This window comes from Lithobates pipiens, unplaced genomic scaffold, assembly GCF_037356315.1.
Source record: "Lithobates pipiens isolate NorthernLeopardFrog02 unplaced genomic scaffold, aLitPip1_a1.2 Scaffold_30, whole genome shotgun sequence".
Taxonomy (NCBI): domain Eukaryota; kingdom Metazoa; phylum Chordata; class Amphibia; order Anura; family Ranidae; genus Lithobates; species Lithobates pipiens.
Genome location: NW_027507791.1, coordinates 80,123,067 through 80,140,941, shown reverse-complemented (window position 1 = coordinate 80,140,941; position 17,875 = coordinate 80,123,067). Strand labels below are relative to the sequence as shown.

The window sequence follows — 17,875 nt, the reverse complement described above, 5'->3', positions numbered from 1 at the left end:
TGTATGCATTACTATATGAGGCCAGAGGGGAGGGCACTGGTGTATGCAGTACTGTATGTGGCCAGAGGTGCGGGGGCACTGGTAACGCTGGGAGACACTCGGGAACTGTTGACACTTTCAGGTGCTCCGATGCACGTTACACCCTCCCCATCCAGTTAGGAGTGTCTCTGAGTTCTCCAGCACCCCCGTACCTCTGGCCACATACAGTAATACATATGCCAGGGGATTGAATCCTGCTCGTCTTGTGCGCTTGCAAATCAAGTCAGGATGAAAAAAATAATTTAGCTTGTCTTGAGAAACGCTCATATACTGCGTTACTCGCAAACTTAGTTTATGTAGTTTAGGTATCCCCCTATATCATAAATAGGGGTTCCCCAAGACTTGAAAGTTATTTGAAGGGTTCCTCCATGATAAAAATGTTGAGAAAGGCCGCACTAATGTCTGTGGGCAGCGTCACACGTACATCTCTGCGGGCTCTTCGATTTTTATTCCTGATCTTCCAAACAAATCCTTATCTTTTTAGAGGGGATTACACTTCTACAAGATCTCGTAATGTCACCAAAGCATCTGTTGTCTCTCTCTTCGCATTTTCTCTCTGGCTTACTGCAGGTTAAAAACAGGCTTAGCGGAAACAAGAGAAGAAAAAAAAATCCCTGGGCGTGTAGTCATTAACCTACATTGCATGGGAGGTATTTCTCTGTGAAGTCAAAGAAAGACTCCACCTGCCTGGAGACAGTCACACCTCTCTGACCTGCACAGGAGAGTTCAGGAAACCAAGAGGAAGTCAACTCAGAACTGCCTGTCTTAGCAACGAGCTTCATAGAGAGAGGCTGCCCGGCACAACCGCACATCAAGGTGAGAAATTCCACTTTATTCTATGTGGGGGACAATAGAAACGATCAAACAGTGCAGCAGGAAGTCAAGGAGCTCAGTACAGTAAATCTCGCGTATTGCTCATAGTTTGTAATGTCAGCTAATATTAGATATTCATAGCGTGTAAAAATAAATAGTTAACACGTTTGCATAGCAAGCTTGTAGAAAGATGAGCGGTGTTGTGCAGCAGAGATGACGATCAGGTCTGCAGGCACTCTGGGGGTTGTCAAGCGTTTATGTTCATGCTGTGGTGGTTTGGCTTATTTACTGATTAGACAAAGTTCTAAGGCTAGCCATATACCCATAGATTTCTTACATTCAGCCTATGGGCTGAGCAAATGAAATCGATCAAATGATGGAGGGACAGTGTGGCTCTCGTTCTGAGAGGACGTCATATGACGGCGCCCCAGAACATCTGTACCCTCGGAGGCACGCTGTGTGGCGATCACAGCCACGCCACGTTGCTAGGACACGGGGTGACCTGATCTCTGTAGAGAGCCACGGCCACAGCTCTTTAACCATGTGATCGATCGGTCACATGTAAACACGGAAATGCTGGTAATAGGCTCTCATCGCCTCACACTGACAGAGTGTGTGTGGTGAGGAGAGCTGATCAGCTTCTCCTCACAGGGGACATCGAGACTGATCATCAGTGCCCTGATTACAGTAAAGTGCCACCAATCAGTGCCCACAAGTGCCACCAATCAGTGCCCATTAGTGATGCCAGCCAGTGCTGGCTATCAGTGCCACATGTTGTCAATGTGACACTGTCAATGCTCTTCAGTGCCACATATGAGTGCCACCTATCAGTGCCCATAAATGTGGTATATTAGTGGCACCTCATCAGTGCCACCTCATCAGCACAAATCAGTGAAGAAGAAAAATTACTTATTTACAAAATTTACTGACAGAAACTAAGAAAACTTTTTAAAAAAATAAAAAATTCAGCAGTGATTAAATACCACCAAAAGAAAGCTCTATTTGTGTGAAGAAAATTATAAAAATTTCACATGGTTACAGTGTAGCATGACCGCGCAATTGTCATTCAAAGTGTGAGAGCTCTGAAAATTGGCCTGGGCACACAGGGGGTGAAGCCGTGAAAGTACCCTGTAGGCAAGTGGTTAAGCGAAAATTGGAAGTTGTGTTCATTTACAATAAAAAATTTGTAGCCTGCACCTTCAGGTTTTGTCGCCCGAAAAGTGTGAATCGGTTGAAAGCATAATACGAACTATCAGATAAGATAATGAAATGGGTTCATTTAAGTTTTAAGTGGATGTTGGGTTGAGTGGTGCCAACAGAGCCACCCACTGATCACATTTCAGTAGGTTTATTTGGAACCAAGATTCACTTAGTGAATGACCAGCTAAAGGGTCCTTTCACACAGGCACCTCTGTGTAGCCGATTCCACTTGCTTAGCAGTGGATCGCTCTGCTGATCCCAATTAAGCAGGCAGGAGACAGGTCCGTGTCCTGTATGGGGAAATAGGATGGAAACGGACTGCCTGCTTATTTCCATCCGATCCGCCAGACGGATGGGAAAATAGGACCACCATCCGGCAGGATCAGATGGCGACGGGTGTCGGCTGACATTCACTGCTCCATAGAGGACAATGTAGGGTCTGATCAGGTTTTCCTAAAAAACAAAACAAAAAAAAAACAGACAGGCGGACCTGATTGGACAGCCCATGTAAAAAGACCCTTAACCACCTCAATACAGTGCAGTTACACCCCTTCCTGACCAGACCAATTTTCAGCTTTCAGCGCTCTCACAGTTTGAATGACAATTACTCAGTCATCCAACACTGTATCCATATGAAACTTGCGTCCTTTTTTCCACACAAATAGAGCTTTCTTTTAGTGGTATTTAATCACTAGTGGGTTTTTTATTTTTTGTGCTATAAATAAAATAAAACGTAAATTTTGTGAAAAAAAAATGCCTTTTTCTTTGTTTCTGTCATAAATGTTTGCTAATTAGTAATTTTTCTTCATAAATTTTGGCCAAAATTTATACTGCTACATATCTTTGGTAAAAATAACCCACATTAGTATAAATTATTTGGACTTTGTGAAAGTTATAGAGTCTACAAACTATGGTGCCAATCACTGAAAATTGATCACATCTGATCAGGCCTTCAGTACATCAGGTGTATCTCATTTCTTGAGACACTAACAAGTCAGGAAAGTACAAATACCCCCCCAAATGACCCCTTTTTATAAAGTAGACATCCCAAGGTATTAAGTAAGTAGCATGGTGAGTTTTTTTAAGTTGTCATTTTTTCCCACAATTCTTTGCAAAATTAAGATTTTTTTTTTTTTTTATTATTTTTTACAAAATTGTCATATTATCAGGTTATTTCTCACACACAGCATATGCATACAACAAATTACACCCCAAAATACATCCTGCTACTCTTCCCGAGTACGGCGATACCACATGTGTGAGACTTTTACACAACCTGGCCACATACAGAGCACCAACATTGATGTAGTACCTTCAGACGTTCTACGAGCAAAAATGACGCATCTCATTTCTCATCCACCTATTACACTTTTGAAGGCCCTGGAGTACCAGGACAATGGTACTCCAGGAGAATTTCCCATAAAATGACCCCATTTTGGAAAGCAAACACCCCAACGTATAATCTGTGAGGCATAATGAGTCTTTTGAATGGTTAATTTTTTTTCCAGAAGTTTTTGGAATATGTGGAAAAAAATTAAAACGCATTTTTTTTTTTTTTTACACAAAATTGTCAATTTATAAGATATTTCTAACACATAGCATGTATATAGCAAAAATTACACCCCAAAATACATTCTGCTACTCCTCCTGAGTATGGCGATACCACATGTGTAGGACTTTTACACAGCCTGGCCACATAGAGAGGCCGAACATTGAAGTAGTACCTTCAGGCGTTCTAGAAGCATAAATGATACATCTCGTCTCATTCCTACCCATCACACTTTTGAAGGTCCTGGACCACCAGGACAGTGAAATTACCCACAAAATGACCCCATTTTGGAAAGCAAACACCCCGACGTATATTCTATGAGACATGAGCCTGCAAATAGGTACTCGGGTACTCTGATGGGCTGGTGACAGGTACTTGGGGTACTCTGATGGCTTGGTGACTGGTATTTGGGTACTCTGAAGGGCGGTGACAGGTACTCATATGGACTGTGACAGGTACTCGGGTACTCAGATGGGCTGTGACAGGTACTCGGGTACTCAGATGGGCTGTGACAGGTACTCGGGTACTCAGATGGGCTGTGAAAGGTACTCGGGTACTCAGATGGGCTGGGACAGGTACTCGGGTACTCAGATGGGCTGTGACAGGTACTCGGGTACTTAGATGGGCTGTGAAAGGTACTCGGGTACTCAGATGGGCTGGGACAGGTACTCGGGTACTCAGATGGGCTGGGACAGGTACTCGGGTACTCAGATGGGCTGGGACAGGTACTCGGGTACTCAGATGGGCTGGGACAGGTACTCGGGTACTCAGATGGGCTGTGAAAGGTACTCAGATGGGCTGGGACAGGTACTCGGGTACTCAGATGGGCTGGGACAGGTACTCGGGTACTCAGATGGGCTGGGACAGGTACTCGGGTACTCAGATGGGCTGGGACAGGTACTCGGGTACTTAGATGGGCTGGGACAGGTACTCAGGTACTCAAATGAACCGTGACAGGTACTCGGTACCCTGATGGACCGTGACAGGTACTAGGGTACCCTGATGGACCGTGACAGGTACTCGGGTACCCTGATGGACCGTGACAGGTACTCGGGTACCCTGATGGACCGTGACAGGTACTCGGGTACCCTGATGGACCGTGACAGGTACTCGGGTACCCTGATGGACCGTGACAGGTACTCGGGTACCCTGATGGACCGTGACAGGTACTCGGGTACCCTGATGGGCCGTGACAGGTACTCGGGTACCCTGATGGGCCGGGACAGGTACTCGGGTACCCTGATGGGCCGGGACAGGTACTCGGGTACCCTGATGGGCCGGGACAGGTACTCGGGTACCCTGATGGGCCGGGACAGGTACTCGGGTACCCTGATGGGCCGGGACAGGTACTCGGGTACCCTGATGGGCCGGGACAGGTACTCTGATGGACTGTGATTGACAGGTACTATGGGGGGTGGTAACAGGTCCTCTTTATTGGGGGGGGCAATCAGTATGATTGGTGTACACTGTAGGCAGTAACGAGATGTTACCGCAATCTCCTCCTCACACACGATCGGTGTGTGAGGAGGAGAACCCGGTAACATCTCGTTACCGCGGTTTGTTTACATGTTTTAGTGATCGGCTATGAAAGGATCATAGCTGATCACGTGGGTAAACAGCCGGCCAATGGCTGTTTACCAGCATCAGTGACGAGCAGTGTTCCCGGGGAACACGCCTCCACCGATGTGCGCGCGCTCACGATCGCGCGCATGCGCCGTGCATAGTCGGGGTGTGACCATCTGTGATCGCCCGTGATGAAGTCACGGCCGATCACGTGGTAAACAGCCATAACCAATGGCTGTTCACCCCCTTCGGTGGCGAGCGGTGTCTCCGTGACACACTGCCACCGAAGAAACAGGGATGCGCGCGCACGATCGCGCGCATTCCCTGTTTAAACGGGAGGCGGTCATATGACGGCCTCACGCCACAATAGGTGCGCCGCCTGGCCGTCATTTGACAGCCGGCAGAAAAGTATTGATGAAGTGATTGGCAATCTCTTGGGCAGTGAGTGAGTTATTGGGTAAAGGGGGCGGGGGAAGGAGCAGAAAGTTAAAGGTAGAGAAGAGCCGAAGGGACTAGGCGACAAGGTACTAAGTTGCAAGGTGGGGCCTCCATGGGCTAGACTTGTTTTTTCCAGCACATCTCACAGATGCTCAGTTGGAGAATTCGGGGGTAATGTCAGCACCTCAAACTCTCTGCATTCCTCAATCCATTCTTGAACCATTTTTGCAGTGTGGCAGGGAGCATTATCCTGCTAAAAGAGACCACTGCCATCAGTGAAGTACCATTTCCATGAAGGGGTCAGCAACAATGTTTAGGTAGGTGGTATGTGTCAAAATAACATCCTCATAAATGTCAGGACTTCCCAACAGAACATTGCCCAAAGCATCACACTGCCTCCGCCTGCTTGCCTTTTTCCCATACTGCATCCTGGTGCCATCTCTTCCCCAGGTAAGCGGCACATACAGACCCAGCCATCCGCATGATGTAAAAGAAAACATTCATCTGACCAGGCCACCTTCTTCCATTGCTCCATGGTTGTGATGCTCACGTGCCCATTGTAGATCCGGGTCAGCATGGGTCCCAATTTGTCCCTTGTCAAAGTGTCTCAAATTCTTACGTTTGTCCATTATTTCTGTTTTCAACTTCAGGGACAGCATGTTCACCTACCACCAAATATATCCTATCCGCTTTTAGATTCCATTGTAACAAGACAATCAATGGTATTCACTTAACCTGTCAGTGGTTATAAGGTTATGGCTTATCAGTGTAAACATGCATCTAGTCCATAAAAGCAGACTACTGCCATCATTGTTTTATTTACTAGGGTTCAAGCTTTTATATATATAATAATGTCATTTTAATAACAAATGTGGATTTTATTGCTGCTGAGATGCTATAACTTGTATAACATAATTTGTGACTCAATAGGCATTGTACCTGAATGTAGCATTGAGTTGTTGAAGAGGGTTTTTTTTTTTTTTTTTTTTGCAGAATCATACTTGCCTAGAGTTGCCACCTCATCCCTTTAAACCTGAACACATAACACTCATGTATGCGTTCGCTTCTGCACGTGAGCTCAGCGGGACGGAGCGCGTTTAAAAAAAAATTATATTTCTTATTTATTTTGCCTTTTTATTTTTACATTTTTCTTAAAAAAAAAAAAAAAAAATCACTTTTATTCCTATTACAAGGAATGTAAACATCCCTTGTAATAGGAAAAAAAGCATGACAGGTCCTCTTAAATATGAGATCTGGGGTTTAAAAAGACCTCAGATCTCATATTTTCACTAAAATGCAATAATTTAGACCCCTTTCACAGCACACCGCCCATAGCATCGGCGGTAAAATGCCGCTATTTTTAGCTGTGTTTTACCGCCGGATTTGCGGCGCATTTCGACCGCTAGCGGGGCGCTTTTACCCCCCCCCCCCCCGCTAGCAACCGAGAAAGGGTTAAAACTGCCAGCAATGCGCCGCAATAGCTGCGTTTTGCCGGCGGTATTACAGCGCTGCCCCATTGATTTCAATGCGGAGCAGCGGTGGAGGAGCGGTAAACACACCGCTCTTTCACTGCTCCAAAGAAGCTGCTGGCAGGACTTTTCCCTGACGTCCTGCCAGCGCACCGCTGTAGTGTGAAACCCCTCTGGCTTTCACACTACAGACAATGGTGCACACTACAGACAATGGTGCAGCTTTTTTAGGGCGGATTGCAGGCGCTATTTCTAATGCTGTAGCTCCTGCAAAATTGCCCTGGTGTGAAAGGGTGCGTCAGTACCCGGAAGAATTTTACCCCCTTCCTGACCAGAGCACTTTTTGCTTTTTGGCACTGCGTCGCTTTAACTGACAATTGTGTCGTCTCCCAAACAAAATTGACGTCCTTTTTTTTTTTTTTTTTTTTTTTCCCCCACAAATAGAGCTTGCTTTTTGTGGTATTTGATCATCTCTGTGGTTTTTATTTTTTGCGCTATAAACAAAAAAAGAGCGATATAATATAATTTTTTTTTACTTTTTGCTATAATACATATCCCTCAAAAATATATAAAAAAAAAAAAATTTTTCCCTCAGTTTTTTTGTTAAAAATCGCAATAAGTGTTTATTGATTGGCTTGCGCAAAAGTTATAGCCTTTACAAAATAGGGGATAGTTTTATTTATTTTTTTAATAGTAATGGCGGTGATCAGCATTTTTTTTATTTTATTTATATATATATGTATGTATGTGTGTGTGTGTATGTATGTGTGTGTGTATGTATGTGTATATATATATATATATATATATATATATATATATATATATATATATATATATATATATATATATATATATATATATATATATATATATATATATATATATATATATTTTTGGGACCATTGTCATTTTATACAGGAATCAGTGCTATACAAATGCACTGATTCCTGTGTAAATGGCAGTGAAGGGGTTAAGTGTGTCCTGGGGCGTGTTTTCTAACTGGGGGGGTGTGGCTACATGTGATACGTCACTGATCTCTGCTCCCGATTACAAGGAGCAGAGAACAGTGACACTCTTACTAGGCAGAACGTGGAGATGCTTGTTAACATTAGGTGATGAGGCGATCGCGGGTATCCCCATGAGGCGATTGTGGGTATCCCCGCAGTGGTTGAGTCCGCAGGATCCGCGACCCGACTTGCGGAGCTTGCCGCGGGTGTGTGCTGCCTTCTAGCACACCTTCTGGCCGCCCCTTTAAAGGGGTACGTGATTCTGCCTGTACGTGCTCTTCTGTTGACGTATATCGGTGTGAGGCGGTCGGAAAGCAGTTAAAAAAAAAAATGGCCCTTCTAAGAGCTATGGGTGGAAGTGACGTTTTGACGTCGCTTCCGCGCTGCAATGATATGGAGACGGGTGGGAGACATCTTCCCCCCTCACTCGTCTCCATGCCACAGAGGAGAAAGGATCCGATCGCCTCCGGTAGGCGGTGGAGGGCACCGGGGGGGGGGGGGGGGGGGCTTCCCTTCCGCCGTCAGTAAAAGTGATTTTGCTGCAAATCTGCCACAGCGACCACTATTGTTGGAAACTGGACCTCTGGCCGAGCAAGGGCATACCGGGGTTATGGCAGATAGCTGCTGCCATAATGATATCCCTCTTCTTCAAGTAAGGACGTATATCGGCGTGTGGCAGTACGGAAGTAATTAATAAACGTGGGCTACCAGACTCTTAAATATAAAGCCTGTCTGACATAGACTCGCTGCACAAAATATGCATCTATCACTTGAGCTAGACATCCTCCATATAAAAATATATATATATATATATATATATATATATATATATATATATATATATATATATATATATATATATATATATATATATATATGTGTATATATATATATATATATATATATATATATATATATATGTATATGTGTGTGTGTATGTGTTTTTAATTTTTATTTTATGATCTGCCTGGATTTCAACATCTACGTACAGTTTCAGAAACTGGATGCCACGTTAGTCCTCCTGGTAATTTTACCATACTGGTGTAACATTTTATGGTTATTTTCATTCTGAACTGAGTTCTTAAAGCTATTCTATTTTATATAGGATATTTTCTGCTCCTGTTGGGGTTAAATTTTAAAACTGCCAGCCTAAGGGATAAGCATAATGAACTGCGTCATGACTTTAAAAAGATAGGACAAAAAAGAAGTCTATAGAATTGTGTCTGGAGCTCTGAAGAACAACAATGGGTCTGGTTAGACCGAGGAGCCATGTAGCAGTGACCGGCTTACGCTTAGCTGCAGACAACTCCCCGCCCCGGTGGGAGACTCTCCTGTGCCGTAGAGCTGCTTGCAGGTTGCCAAGCAATTCTCTGGCTTCTGCCAACATTGACAGGGCACTGCTCTGTTCTTTATAGGAAAGAGCATAGTCATGTTGCTGCCTGGATGAGCTACTGTGAAGATTGCTAGAGAAGGTAGAAACACCAGCATTGATGCATAGTTTTCATATCTCTGCCAAATATGTAAACACAAAAAAATCCTTATTTGCATCAGAATTGGAAATAGATTCTGCAGAGGTAGTATCTTTATATTTTTTAATAGCTTTTTATTTGTTATGTTTGTTATGTATTAGAGGCCAACACATCTCTTATGATTTTAAGCGGCGCCATGGGTCCGCACAGTGGTTTGGTGGTTAGCACTTAAGCCTTGCAGCACTGGAATCCTTGGGTTCTTTACCATGATTTTATTTTTTTGTATGGACATACAAAGTAATTAGGAGGGTTCAAATTTTGGCCATGAAGATATCTGTATGGAGTTTGCATGTTCTCCCTGTGCTTGCCTAAGGTTTCCTCCGGGTACTTCTCTTTCCTGCCACACTCAAGGCATGATGGTAAGTTAATTGGCTCCTGTCTAAATTAGCCCTAGTACTGTATGCACATGTCTTATCACGTTCTGCATGCCAGTCCCAAGACCAGCAATTAGAAAGGGTTGAGGGAAGACTCAGAAACCTACCTTGTAAAAATTTGCCATGATGATTCTATGGAAAAGGCTTTTAAAGTAACAATAAATATCTCCAGCTTAGGCATGCTATAAACGCAGTCCCGCTTCTGTGAATTTAAAATGAAATAAGTCAATAATAATTTCATTATTAGATCCTAAGATACATACAAAAAAAGGACTCATATCCCGATTTTATATGGGGTATTTTTTAACAAATTTCAAGAATTGGTTGTCATTCTATCAAGGGCTCATTAGGTATGGGATGCAATATCAGATGGTCAATGGTTAATAGCCTTTTCTACAATTCCTGACGTATCTTTATCTACCACGCAAAAGTTAACACAATTATTTATTTTGCATAGGGTGTATCATACTCCTGAGAAATTATTGACATGGAAACGAAGGGACTCCGCTCTCTGTCATTCATATGCTATGTAATTGCCCCAAACTCCACCGGTATTGGTGGGGGGGGGGGGTAATAGACACCATTAATAGCTTGTTAGGAATAGAATTGCCACTGGATCCGGGTTTGTGCCTGTAAGACATGATGGAACAACCTTGGATCTTGAAAGGCGATTTTGTTACAATATTAACTGGTTCAGTCTATGAGACTCGCCGAATCACAGATCGGAGTAAGGGGTCGATCCACCACATGATCAGCTGTCAGCCAATGACAGCTGATCATGTGATGTAAACAGAGCTGGTAATTGGCTATTTTTTTCTCCTCGTGCTGACAGCGTGAGGAGAAAAAAAGAAATGATCACCGGCAGCTGCGAGAGGGACATTAGTCCCGATCAAGGAGAGCTGCCACCAGCTCCTTGGTGCCCACCTGTGCCACCTAGCAGTAGACCTCAATGCCTCATCAACAGTGCTGCCCATCAGTGCCATCTATCAGCGGTATCCATCAGTGTCACCCATCAGTGCTGCTTTACCTGTGCTGATCAGTGCCGCCTCATCAGCGCGTATCAATGAAGGAGAAAAATTACATGTTTGCAAAATTTTATAACAAACTATGAAACATTATTTTATTTTTTTTAGCAAAAAATAAAAATCCCAGCTGTGATTAAATATCATCAAAAGAAAGCTCTGTTTGTGTGAAAAAAATGATAAAAAACGTAATTTGGGTATAGTGTTGTATGACCGTGCCATTGTCATTCATAGTGCGAGATCGCTGAAAATTGGTCTGTGCAGGAGGGGGGCTTAACTGCCCAGTAAGCAAGTGGTTAAGAAGCCTGTCTCAGGCACGTACATTAATAGCCCAGAAATGGATCTCGAAATCCCCCCCCCCCCCATCAGAGGAGGATTGGATTGGATTAACCACTTCAGCCCCGGACCAATTGTCAGCCAATGACCAGAGGTCTTTTTACAATTTCGCACTGCACTGCTTTAACTGGTAATTGCGCGGTCATGCAATGTTGTATCCAAACGAAATTTGCGTCCTTTTCTTCCCACAAATAGAGCTTTCTTTTGATGGTATTTGATTGCCTCTGCGATTTTTACTTTTTGCAATATAAATGTAAAAAGACCGAAAATTTCGAGGAAAAAATATATTTTATAAGAAAAATCGAATAAACTCAATTTTAGTCATACATTTAGGGCAAAATTTATTCAGCCACATGTCTTTAGTAAAAAAAAAATGTCAATAAGCGTATATTTATTGGTTTGCGCAAAAGTTATAGCGTCTACAAACTAGAGTACATTTTCTGGAATTTACACAGCTTTTAATTTTAATTTGACTGCCTATCTCATTTCTTGAGGTGCTAAAATAGCAGGGCAGTACAACCCCCCCCCCCCCCCCAAATGACCCCATTTTGGAAAGTAGACACCCCAAGGAAATTGCTGAGGGGCAAGTTGAGCCCATTGAATATTTTTTTTTTTTTGTCCCAAGTGATTGAATACTGACACAAAAAAAAAAAAAAAAAAAAGTTTACAAAAAGTTGTCACTAAATGATATATTGCTCACACATGCCATAGTTATATGTGGAATTGCACCCCAAAATATATTCTGCTGCTTCTCCTGAGTACGGGGATACCACATATGTGGGACTTTTTGGGAGTTTAGCCGCGTACGGCACCCCGAAAACCAATCACTGCCTTCAGGATTTCTAAGGGTGCAAATTTTTGATTTCACTCCTCACTACCTATCACAGTTTCGAAGGCCATAAAATGCCAAAATAACACAACCCCCCCCCCCCCAAATGACCCCATTTTGGAAAGTAGACACCCCAAGCTATTTACGGAGAGGCATGTTGAGTCCATGAAATATTTTATATTTTGCCACAAGTTGCAGGAATATTACAATTTTTTTTTTTTTTTGCACAAAGTTGTCACTAAATGATATATTGCTCACACATGCTATGGGCATAAGTGAAATTACACCCCAAAATAAATTCTGCTGCTTCTCCTGAGTACGGGGATACCACATGTGGGGGACTTTTTGGGAGTCTAGCCACGTACGGGACCCCGAAAACCAAGCACCGCCTCCAGGATTTAAATATAAAACGCTACCAAAAAAAACTGTTAGCGATCGCAGGGATCAGGCCTGACTCTGCGAACGCTGCAGTTATGTGTTTAGTGTTTTGTAAGTGACAGTGATCGATCGATACTGCCACTTGGGTAGGCTGGGCGGAGGGGCAAAATGCAGGTGCCAGCAGGTATCTGGGCTGATCCCGCTAACAATGCATTTTTTTTTAACCCTAAACTGCTGGGGACACTAGTATAGATCTGATCTGATCAGATATTGATCTGTTCAGATTCTATACCACTACGGGAGGTGTATGCTTTGCGCGTGGGTGTTAGCGGTACTGGCACTAACCTAGCGCTGCCTGGGGCGACGCAGACCCTGACCCTAAACATAATTGATATCACCCGCCGGCTGATCAGGGGGTTAAACCTTTATTGGATAATAAATGGTGGGTGCCCTGATACTATAAAAAGCAAACTAACTAACCAGAGTCACCCGTAACATTTATACGGTGATCACTGGTGAAAGGGTTAACTAGGGGCAATCAGGGGGTTAAAATCTTTATTAGGTAGTATATGGGGGTCCCTGGCGCTATATAAAAACCTGACGGGGAACCTAAATAACTAACTGGCTAATCAGCGTCACCAGTGGCACTTATACGGTGATCGCTGGTGAAAGGGTTAACTAGGGGCAATCGGGGAGTTAAAACCATTATTGGGTAGTATATCGGGGTACCTAGCGCTATAAAAACCTGGCGGTGGACCTAAAAAAATAACTAGCTACTTAGCGGCACCAGTGACACTAATATGCAGCGATCAGAAAAACAATCGCTTAGTGACACTGGCAAAAGGGGGTGAAAGGGTTAACTCTAGGGGCAATCAGGGGGTTAAACCTTTATTGGTGGGGGGGGTAGGGGGCTACCCTGGACCTAACACTAACTGCCCTGACAGTTTTTACTTTTACAACTGACACTAAATGCAGTGATCAGAAAATAAATGATCACTGCAATCAGTGACACTGTGACTGGGGGGGGGGGGGAATTTGTGTGCCTACATGTCAGTGTAGTTTTGGCGCACACTTACTTTCTCTCTTCTCCTCGCAGTCCGGTCAATAAGACCGCCCCGAGGAGAATGACATCACTTCCTCCCTGCCTGTGTTTACTATACACAGCGGGGGAAGCTTCTCATTCGCCAGGAGCGATCGAGAGGGGATGGCCAGAAACCAACGGCCATCCCCTCATCCTGGATCGCTCCTGAAGCGAAACGGACCTCCGCATCCAGCGGGAGGGGGTCCAATCGGACCCCCCACCCGCTGAAAGGCAAACGCGTACATGTACGTGCTTGTGCCTGTACATGCTATTCTGCTAACGTACATTGCCATGCGGCGGTCCTTAAGTGGTTAAAAAATAATAATATATATATATATATATATATATATATTTTTTTTTTTTTTTTACATTAAAATAACAAACCTGTTATACTTGCCTGCTCTGTGCAATGGTTTTGCACAGAGCAGCCCTGAACCTCCTCTTCTGGGGTCCCCCACTGGCTCTTCAGTGAGAGCTGCTTTCAATGGGGGTTTTATGTTTCAGGACTTAGCTGCATCATTAACTTTAGAACAGCTGTACTCTGAATTGTATATGGGCTCCTATGGAGTTTCATGTAGTACATTACAATATGGGGACAAGTTTTTGTACCCTGCAAATGCAAGAAATTCCACTATAGATACTTTTCAGGCTGTAATAGAGGGGGAATTGATACAACTGAAACAATGTACAGTATCTCACAAAAGAGAGTACACCCCTCACATTTTTGTAAATATTTTATTATAGCTTTTCATGTGACAACACTGAAGAAATGACACTTTGCTACAATGTAAAGTAGTGAGTGTACAGCTTGTATAACAGTGTAAATTTTGCTGTCCCCTCAAAATAACTCAACACACAGCCATTTATGTCTAAACTGCTGGCAACAAAAGTGAGTACACCTTTAAGTGAAAATGTCCAAATTGGGCCCAATGTGTCAATATTTTGAGTGGCCACCATTATTTTCCAGCACTGGCTTAACTCTCTTGTATATGGAGTTCACCAGAACTTCACAGGTTGCCACTGGAGTCCTCTTCTACTCCTCCATGGCGACATCACAGAGCTGGTTGATGTTAGAGAACTTGCGCTCCTCCACCTTCGATTTGAGGATGCCCCACAGATGCTCAATAGGGTTTAGGTCTGGAGACATGCTTGGCCAGTCAATCACCTTTACCCTCAGCTTCTTTAGCAAGGCAGTGGTCGTCTTGGAGGTGTGTTTGGGGTCGTTATCATATTGAAATACTGCTCTGAGGCCCAGTCTCTGAAGGGAAAGAATAATGCTTGGGTTCAGTATGTCACAGTACATGTTGGCATTCATGGTTCCCTCAAGGAACTGTAGCTCCCCAGTATAGGTAGCACTCATGCAGCCCCAGACCATAACACTCCCACCACCATGCTTGACTGTAGGCAAGATACACTTGTCTTTGTACTCCTCACCTGGTTGCCGCCACACACGCTTGACACCATCTGAACCAAATATGTTTATGTTGGTCTCATCAGACCACAGGACATGGTTCCAGTAATTCATGTCCTTAGTCTGCTTGTCTTCAGCAAACTGTTTGCGGGTTTTCTTGTGCATCATCTTTAGAAGAGTCTTCCTTCTGGGATGACAGCCATGCAGATCAAATTGATGCAGTGTCTGGCGTATGGTCTGAGCACTGACAGGCTGATCCCCACCCCTTCAACCTCAGCAGCAATACTGGCAGCACTCATACATCTATTTCACAAAGACAACCTCTGGATATGATGCTGAGCACGTGTACTCTACTTCTTTGGTTGACCATGACCAGGCCTGTTCTGAGTGGAACCTGTCCTGTTAAACCGCTGTATGGTCTTGGCCACTGTGCTGCAGCTCAGTTTTAGGGTCTTGGCAATCTTCTTATAGCCTAGGCCATCTTTATGTGGAGCAACAATTCTTTTTTTATAGATCCTCAGAGTTCTTTGCCATGAGGTGCCATGTTAAACTTCCAGTGACCAGTATGAGAGAGTGGGAGCGATAACAACAAATTGAACACACCTGCTCCCCATTCACACCTGAGACCTTGTAACACTAACGAGTCACATGACACCGGGGAGCGAAATGGCTAATTGGGCCCAATTTGGGCATTTTCCCTTTAGGGGTGTACTCACATTTTGTTGCCAGAGGTTTAGACATTAATTGCTGCGTGTTGAGTTATTTTGAGGGGACAGCAAATTTACACTGTTATACAAGCTGTACACTCACTAATTTATAATATAGCAAAGTGTCATTTCTTCAGTTTTGTCACATGAAAAGATATAATAAAATATTTACAAAAATGTGAGGGGTGTACTCACTTTTGTGAGATACTGAAGCTTAACATCTAGGAAAAGAACATCTCTAAGGAAGAGAGACAGGCTTTACAGCAGTTAAGACAATAAAGCCCCATACACACTATCAGATTTTCTGCTGATTTTTATTTTTATTTATTTTTTCCCTTCAGCTTTACCAAAACCATATAATGAGGTCAAACCTTTAAGACAGGGATCTGCAGTTAGTGGACATCCAGCTGTTGCAAAACTACAAGTCCCATCATGCCTCTGCCTCTGGGTGTCATGCTTGTGGCTGTCAGAGTCTTGCTATGCCTCAAGGGATTTGTAGTTCTGCAACAGCTGGAGGTCCGCTAATTGCATATCCCTGCTTTAGGAGTTTCAATGTGTATGCAATCGGGCAGGCCCTTGCACTACATGGTTTGGTAAATCTGAAGACAAAAATCTGATAGTGTGTATGGGGCCTTAGGGGTTAGTGATCAAGGAAGCAGATAAGGGAGGAGCAGTGTTGGTGATGACTAGGGAATAATATAGATCTGAAGCTTAGTGACAGTGATACATATTGTCCCTTGTCCAACAATCCAATTATGCTGTTTGTCACCCAAAATGGCTAAGTATCTCTATGTGGATAAACTTATGGTGCCGGTGTTCTGTCAAAAACTGTCCCCTCATCGGATAGTGTCTGGCCCATACTGTGCAGGCTCAGCGCTTGCACAGTACGGAGGACAAGGAGACTCCGAAAGTCTCAGAAGATGAACGGCGGCTGTGCACTGAGTCCAGGTTCAAGCCACACCATCCAAGTGGACATAGGCAGCACTTAGTAAGAGGGCCCCTTGCGGGCTCTTTTTTATTCTAACTCTATGTCCACTTGGATGGTGGGGCTTGAACCTGGACTCAGTGCGCAGGCGCCATTCATCTACGGATGATGCAGTACAGGGCAGACGCTATCCGATGGGGGACAGTATTTGACACTACGCTGGTCTTCCATCATCTCCCCAAAATTGATTGTCCTTTTACCAGTTGTGGCTAAAATTGGTTCTTTATTGGAGCGTTTGGGAGAATGGGTAGACTGGCACCTACAGCCTTTAGTACACAGATTGCCTGGCTACATTAGAGATATGAGCACAGTCCTATCCGATTATTATATCTGTCAAATGGACATCTACCTATGTGTGGTGTGGGCTACACTGGATGTGAGCGCACTTTATTCGTCGATCTCCCACAGCACTGGATTGCACACCATCCAATATCATCAATGCTATAGCTCCTATTCTCAGGAGTTACAGGAGTTTATTTTGTTAAGTGTTGAGCTCTAATTAAAGCACAATTATTTTTTATTTATTCAATGGCGTGTATTATGTCCAGAGCTGTGGGGCGTCGATGGATGCTAGATTCTCACCATCTATGGCGAATCTCAACATAGGTTAGTAGGAGGAGCAACTTCTTTGCCAGGCAGATTGTATGGTATGGTCGCTATGTCGTTGACCTCGCCATGGTGTGGGATGGTGACACTATAGGATTGCAAGAATTTTGGAAAAGTCTTAATGACAATCGATTAAACTTGAATTTTTAAATTGAGCATGATGTTTTCAGTATCAACTTTTTAGACATCACCCTAATGGGCGATCCAACTACAGGTGATATTTCAACATGCACATAGAGGAAACCATGCTCTGGTAACACTACACTTTTTGAAGCCAGTTGTCATCCATCCCACACCATCAATGCTATCCCTTTATGGGGAGTTTATTCGAGCCAAACGAAACTGTTCAACAGACTCCGCCTTTGAGCTGGAATGCAAGGTCATTCATCAGCGCTTATTGGGCCGGGGTTACAACAAATCTGTTATACACCAAGGACTGGAAAGGGTTTTGATAATGGACAGAGAGGAATTACTGTCAGATAAGCTTATGTAATAGTTCACTATGTAATAAGCCTAAAACCAAGAGAGAGTTTAAAAAT

The 17,875-nt window shown here is 43.8% G+C and overlaps 1 protein-coding gene across 3 annotated transcripts in view; it reads left to right on the top strand.

Moving 5' to 3' along the window:
* The first annotated feature begins 680 nt into the window (after window positions 1-680).
* Window positions 681-17,875, top strand: part of CLBA1 (clathrin binding box of aftiphilin containing 1) — a 54,293-nt gene continuing 37,098 nt past the window's right edge. The window contains exon 1 of one of the 3 annotated variants that reach the window (XM_077464491.1): window positions 681-855. The gene's annotated coding sequence lies outside the window, so the exon portion shown is untranslated. Of the gene's footprint in view, window positions 856-9,457; window positions 9,653-17,875 lie in introns of those variants that run through there. The other 2 variants (XM_077464493.1, XM_077464492.1) reach the window with 2 other exon arrangements.